Consider the following 6160-nt stretch of genomic DNA (forward strand, 5'->3'; position numbering starts at 1 on the left):
CAGCATAAGCTTATTATAGAAAACTTGAGAATCCGCGGAAGGTATTAAGGAGCACATACAGTAAAACCCTGCCGCAGGCTAGTGTCTGTGGACGTTCCCACGTGGTCAGCATGTTCCGTAGGTCTGATTTCCTCCAGGCTCTGGCCACGTAAGTTCACACATCCTCATGCAATTAAAACATTCCCAAACCTCCGGCCCAGAGGCTGCTTCACACTGCAAGGAAGGGCTTTTCCTGCTGGTTCCAGTCCTTTCCCGTCAGGCTATCAACTACCATTTAGGCATAAACTGTTTACAGGCCTCCTGGAAGAGGCAGCTCTTCCCTGAGAAACCGTCCCCTCTCCCCCGGTGGTTTGAAAGGCACCCACGCTTCACCCCAGCTGGGCTGGACCTGGGCGGGGAGCGGAAAAGCTGGGTTCTCCTGGCTCTGGCCTTCCCCTACTCTGTGACCTCCCCTCCCCGGGACTCAGTTTCTCCACCTGAAGAATGAGGAGTTCAACTGTGATATTGTGAGGCAGGAGGTATTTTTCAAGCTCTGTTTCAGAGATGACAAACGGAAGCTCAGGTAGGTTGTTGCAGCGGCTAATTATCAGCAGATCAGGAATCCAATCTAGAACTGTCTTTTGCTGTTCCTCGAACTCATTTCTGGTGCATATATGCAAAAAGAAAGAAAGAAAAAAAAGATTGGAAGGAAGTGTCTCTGTGTTTAATGGGTCATCTCTGGAAGGTGGCCTGACAAGCACTAAGTATTTTCTTCTTTGATTACATGTGTTTTTGCCAAAATTCCCACAAGGGCATGAATTCCTTCCATAATGAGGGAAAAAAAAGGAATTAAATGAGGTGATATATTTTCATGCATTTGTTTCCCCTATCAACTGAGAAAAGATAGATTCTGAGTATTCGCTGCCCAACCTGGCACCCACTAAATCCTTAGCAAATATCTGAGCAAGATAAGAGGGCAACTTTTTTCAACCTGAGGGGGAGCTCATGCTACTGCCTGGTTAACCAGCACGCTCCTGGGCCAGCGGCCCCGAGGACGGCCAAAGTCCAGCAGGAAGGTTGGTGGCCGGGAGGGTCCTGCCCCCAGCCCTGATGTTCCAGCGCAGAGGACACTGGGCATGGAGATGCTCTGTGGGGCCACAGCTGGCCGCGCTCCAGGCAGGAGGAGCTCCCACATCTCAGCGTCCTTTTCTGCACAAGGCGGTGAGCGCTGCCGATTGTGCGCCAGGGTCCCCCGGAAGCAGACCTTACCCCTGCTTCGAGGGCTTTGCCATCTCCTGGGGGCACGGGGGGATCACCGGCGATGACGACAGAGCGCACTTGTCTCCTCCTGTAGGTGGACGTGAGCATTTGTCTTTAATGTTGACAACACATCAAAGCTGAAGTGGGAAGCGGATGTGGCTCAAGTGATAGAGAATCCACCTACCATATAGGAGGTCCAGGGTTCAAACCCAGGGCCTCCTGGCCCGTGTGCAGCTGGCCCACGCGCAGTGCTGATGCACACAAGGAGTGCCCTGCCACGCAGGGGTGTCCCCTGCGTAGGGGAGCCCCACGTGCAAGGAATGCGCCCTGCAAGGACAGCTGCCCTGCGTGAAAAGCGCAGCCTGCCCAGGAATGGCGCCGCACACACGGAGAGCTGGTGCAGCAAGATGACGCAACAAAAAGAGACACAGATCCACAGTGCCACTGAGAATGCAAGTGGACAGAACATGCAGTGAATGGACACAAGACAGCAGATAACAGGGGCGGGGGGGTGGAATAAGTAAAAATAAAATAAATCTTTAAAAAAAAAAGGTTAAGTGCTCACCAGTGTCCATCTAAAATCATCCTTGTGGCACTACATGGGCAGACACCAGAACTCAATGTCCTCACGCACTGCACCACGGTAGGCTCCCACCGATGCCAAGGCAGGTAAAGGGAGACCCATTTTACAGATTGGAAAACGCAGCTGAAAACTGAGGCTCAGGTACACCCCCCACGTCAATTTGCCAAAGGGCTGCTGATGCAAAGAACCAGAACTCTCTTGGCTTTTACCAAGGGGATTTATTTGGGGTAAAAGCTTCCAGTTACAAGGCCATGAAATGTCCAAATCAAGGCACCATCTGAGATGCTTTCTCACCAAAGTCAGCTGCTGTTGACCCTGGCATGTTGCCACATGGTGAAGCAAGATGGCCGCCCAACTCTGCCCAGGTCTCCGCCTGTCTCCCCCCTTCACCACACAGCTGTAAAGTGAGGTCCAGGTGCAGCCCCATCACCACACAGCCATAAACTGAGTTTCAGGGAAGCAGACTTGGCCCAGTGGTTAGGGCGTCCACCTACCACATGGGAGGTCCGTGGTTCAAACCCCGGGCCTCCTCGACCCGTGTGGAGCTGGCCCATGCGCAGTGCTGATGCGCGCAAGGAGTGCCCTGCCACGCAAGGATGTTCCCCACATAGGGGAGCCCCACGTGCAAGGAGTGCGCCCAGTGGGAAAGAAAGTGCAGCCTGCCCAGGAATGGTGCTGCACACACGGAGAGCTGACGCAGCAAGATGATGCAGCAAAAAGAGACACAGATTCCCGGTACCTCTGACAACAACAGAAGCAGACAAAGAAGACACAGCAAATAGACACAGAGAACAGACAACTTGGGGGGGGGGGGAAAGGGCAGAGAAATAAAGAATTAAAAGAAAAACAAACTGAGGTTCAGTTTAACCCCCATGGCCACACAGCTGTAAACTGAGGCTCGCGTGCGCCCTCCACCCACAGCACACAGCGGTGGTAAGTGGCCGCTCCAGGATTTGAACCCTGTCTTCCTGGCTCCTGAGCGTGTGCTGCTCCGGACCCCAGGGAGTCTCTCTGCGTGAGCCTTTCGAGGGGCTTCTCTAATCCTGACGTCTCCTCGTTGCGTGGGCTGGGGAGAGGGCAGGCTCGGTGGCCTCCGTGGCCCCTTCCGGAGGCACCACCCAGACCACGCCTCCAGAACTGGGCCCGGGTCGGAGCGCTGCCCGCCCCCCCGGGAGGCCCTCCAGCCCCCTCCTACACAGACGCCTCCTGCCCCTCTGGCCCCAGGGACGGCATTGCCCCAAGTCCCGGGGCAACTCAAGCCGGGCTGGGGGTGGGCGGGGGAGAGCAGGCCGGGCAGAGAGGAGGGCCGCAGGCGGTGTAGACGGCGCCCTCCCGGGAAGCTCCCGGGCAGGCGTGCGGAGAGGCGGGGCCGCGGAGCGTGCCCGGGAATGAGCCGGGAGCGCTGTGTTCTGCAGGGCAGCCGCGGGGGCACAGGGGCTGGCACGGAGAGGAGGCTGCAGGCCGAGGCTGGGGCCCGAGCAGGAGGCCAGGGGAGCGCCTCGCCCCTGCCTGGGGAAGGGGGTGGGGGTAGCGGCCAGGGATAATCGCTGAGGCCCGGGGCCCCTGGGTGCCGGGGTGAGCCCAGCATGGAAGGGTGTCCGGGTCAGGGGTGGAAGGACCTCCAGGGACCTCTGGGCACAGGCACAGACGGGGAGAGCCGGGGCAGCCCTGGGGAGCCCCGGGGGGGGGGGGCCGTGAGCGTCCTCGGGGCTGACAGAGGCCCCGCGCGCTGGCGGAGGGGGTGCTTCCGGCCGCGGCCGCCTCGTGCGTGCATGGGGACCAGCAGGTGGCCCCACCATCCTGCGCACGCCTCCTCCCTCTGCGGCTCCCACGTGAGGCCCAATTCCTGCGAGCTTCTAAATAGGGCTTTGCTTTCTGACGGTGGTGGCAGCCGGCGACAGGGTGATGCCTTTACACACAAGGCTCTTCGGAAAATTCCATTCGGGGTGCAGGGATGCGGAGTCTCGTCCGTCCCCAGGGCCTTCCGGGACTCTCTCAGTACCCAGAGCCTCCAGGGCTCCAGGCCGGGGCCAGCTTTTAAGATTCAGCAAACCGCGGGGGACAGGGGCTCCCTTGGGGTCCCGCCCGCGCCCCCCCCCCCCAGCCCCAGGGCCGTGGAATCCACTCTTTAGAGGCTTCATGAGAAGCTACTCCTCCCAGGCCAGGACTCGGGGAGGCTCTGGGAACCAGTGGCCTCAGGTATTTGGGCCAGACCGACCGGGGTTCAACTCTGCCAGTGAAATGGGGGTTCACTGGCTGGCGGGGTCACCCTTGCATCAGTTGGTTCACCTCCTGAAGCCCCAGTGTCCCGCCCAGGAAATGGGAACTGTGTTGACTGGCTGATCTCAAGGCTTGGAGCCCTCACCTCAGGGCCCAGCACTAGCTCCTCTGGGTCTGTGGGGTGCACTGCAAAGCCATTTTGATGCAGCTCCAGTAGAAATGCAGCACGTGCTTTTTTGGGGGGGATTTTTTTTTCTCTCCCCTTCCTCCCCACAACCCCCCAGTTGTCCGCTCTCTGTGTCTATTTGCTGCGTGTTCTTCTTTGTCTGCTTCTGTTGTTGTGAGCAGCACGGGAATTTGTGTTTCTTTTTGTTGCGTCATCTTGTGTCAGCTGTCTGTGTATGCAGTGCCATTCCTGGGCAGACTGCACTTTCTTTCGCACTGGGAGACTTTCCTTACGGGGCGTGCTCCTTGCGTGTGGGGCTCCCCTACGCGGGTACACCCCTGCGTGGCACGGCACTCCTTGTGCGCATCAGCACTGCACATGGGCCAGCTCCACACGGGTCAAGGAGACCTGGGGTTTGAACTGTGAACTTCCCATGTGGTAGACGGACACCCTAACCACTGGGCCAAGTCTGCTTCCCTGTTGGGGGGAATTTTAAAACCACAAAACATATGGAGACACAAGATAATCCCATGTGTCTGAAGCTTCTTTTGTGTTTCTTCCGGTCCTGTATCCTGTGGGTGTGTGTTCCATATACTTTATACTTTCTTTACAATTTAGCATTATTTTTTACTTACGCATTGCCCCCATTATAATAAATTCTAGAGATTTTCAAAATGGCAGCCTCGACGTGCCTCCATTCAGTTACCTGCTCCCTTATTGCTGGACACCTCTGTTATGCCCATTTCCCTAGTGTAAACACCGCTGTGATGAACATCTTTTTACAGCCAGAGTCTTAGGGTAGTTTCATACGGATCGCTTCTCTCCAGTGTCTTATTGGACTAAAAAGGATTCTCTGTGTTTTAGCTGTGCTGGGCGCTTCCTTCTTGGCTGGAGCCGTGGCTTTCCTGTTCATGAATGTGCTATTCCAGGAGCTTTGCCTGCCTGGGCTTGCTGGTTTCCGTCTACCGCGGGCTGGGACACAGGTAACCGTGCTTGTTAAACTGGGAGGAAGATGCGGGCTGGTGGGCTCGTGGGAGACCGAGAACCGCCTTCTGCAGAGCGCACAGGTGCCTCCCCTGGCTGTGCCGACGCTTTCCCATCCCCGGGGCTCCGCCTGATTTCTACAGACCAGCCGAGGTGGCTGCAAAACTGACCTCCGGCCATCTCAGATTTTTTTTTTCTTCTCAAACTGCTCAACTTTCTGAACTAACACAAGAAACCTGAATTCCAGGCACTGTGCCCTAAAAACGAGAACTCCCATCACCGTGGTGAAGGAGGCTACTGCGAGGTGTGGGGCAGGCAGGACGAGCGTTCCCAGGGCCTTCTGAAAGCGCTTGGCCCAGAGGACAGCTCTCTGGAAATGAGTTAATGCTGCGCAACCTGCCCTGCGCAGTGGGGTGGGCCTCGGGCAGGGCTCCTCATGCGCGGGTTCGAGTGCCTAGGCCCTGGGGGGCGGAGGGGACTCTGAACGGGAGGCAAGGTGCAAGGCACCTGGGTCGGCCCTGGGGTTGGGACCCAGCTCAGCCCACCCATTCACCCAGCATTTATGCGGCGCCCACGGCAGATCCTCCCTTGTGGAGCTCCTATTTGGGGGTGGGGACACGATGTGTTGGGGAGACTGAACTCCCCACATCTCCTGAGAACAGGCTGGGGGGCTGGCAGGCAGGAGCTTGGTTCTGGGCCTACCCCCGAGCCTACTTGACCTTGGGCCCTTCCCTGTCTGTATCTCTGGGCCTCAGTTTCCCCTCTGAATGATGAGGGTAGGGTGGGCTGGATCATCTGAAGGGTGGTGGCAGCTCTGACCCCTGCCTGTGACCCTTCTGGGATTTTGTCCACCTGCTAAGAGAACGTCTTCCCTGAAAGAAGGCTTAGCGCTTGCCAAGCGCCCCCACTCCCTGTGGCCCTTTTAATTCCCATGACAGGGCAAGGAGATGTGGCTGTCCCACAGGGCT

Source organism: Dasypus novemcinctus, chromosome 1 (genome assembly GCF_030445035.2).
Source record: "Dasypus novemcinctus isolate mDasNov1 chromosome 1, mDasNov1.1.hap2, whole genome shotgun sequence".
NCBI lineage: Eukaryota > Metazoa > Chordata > Mammalia > Cingulata > Dasypodidae > Dasypus > Dasypus novemcinctus.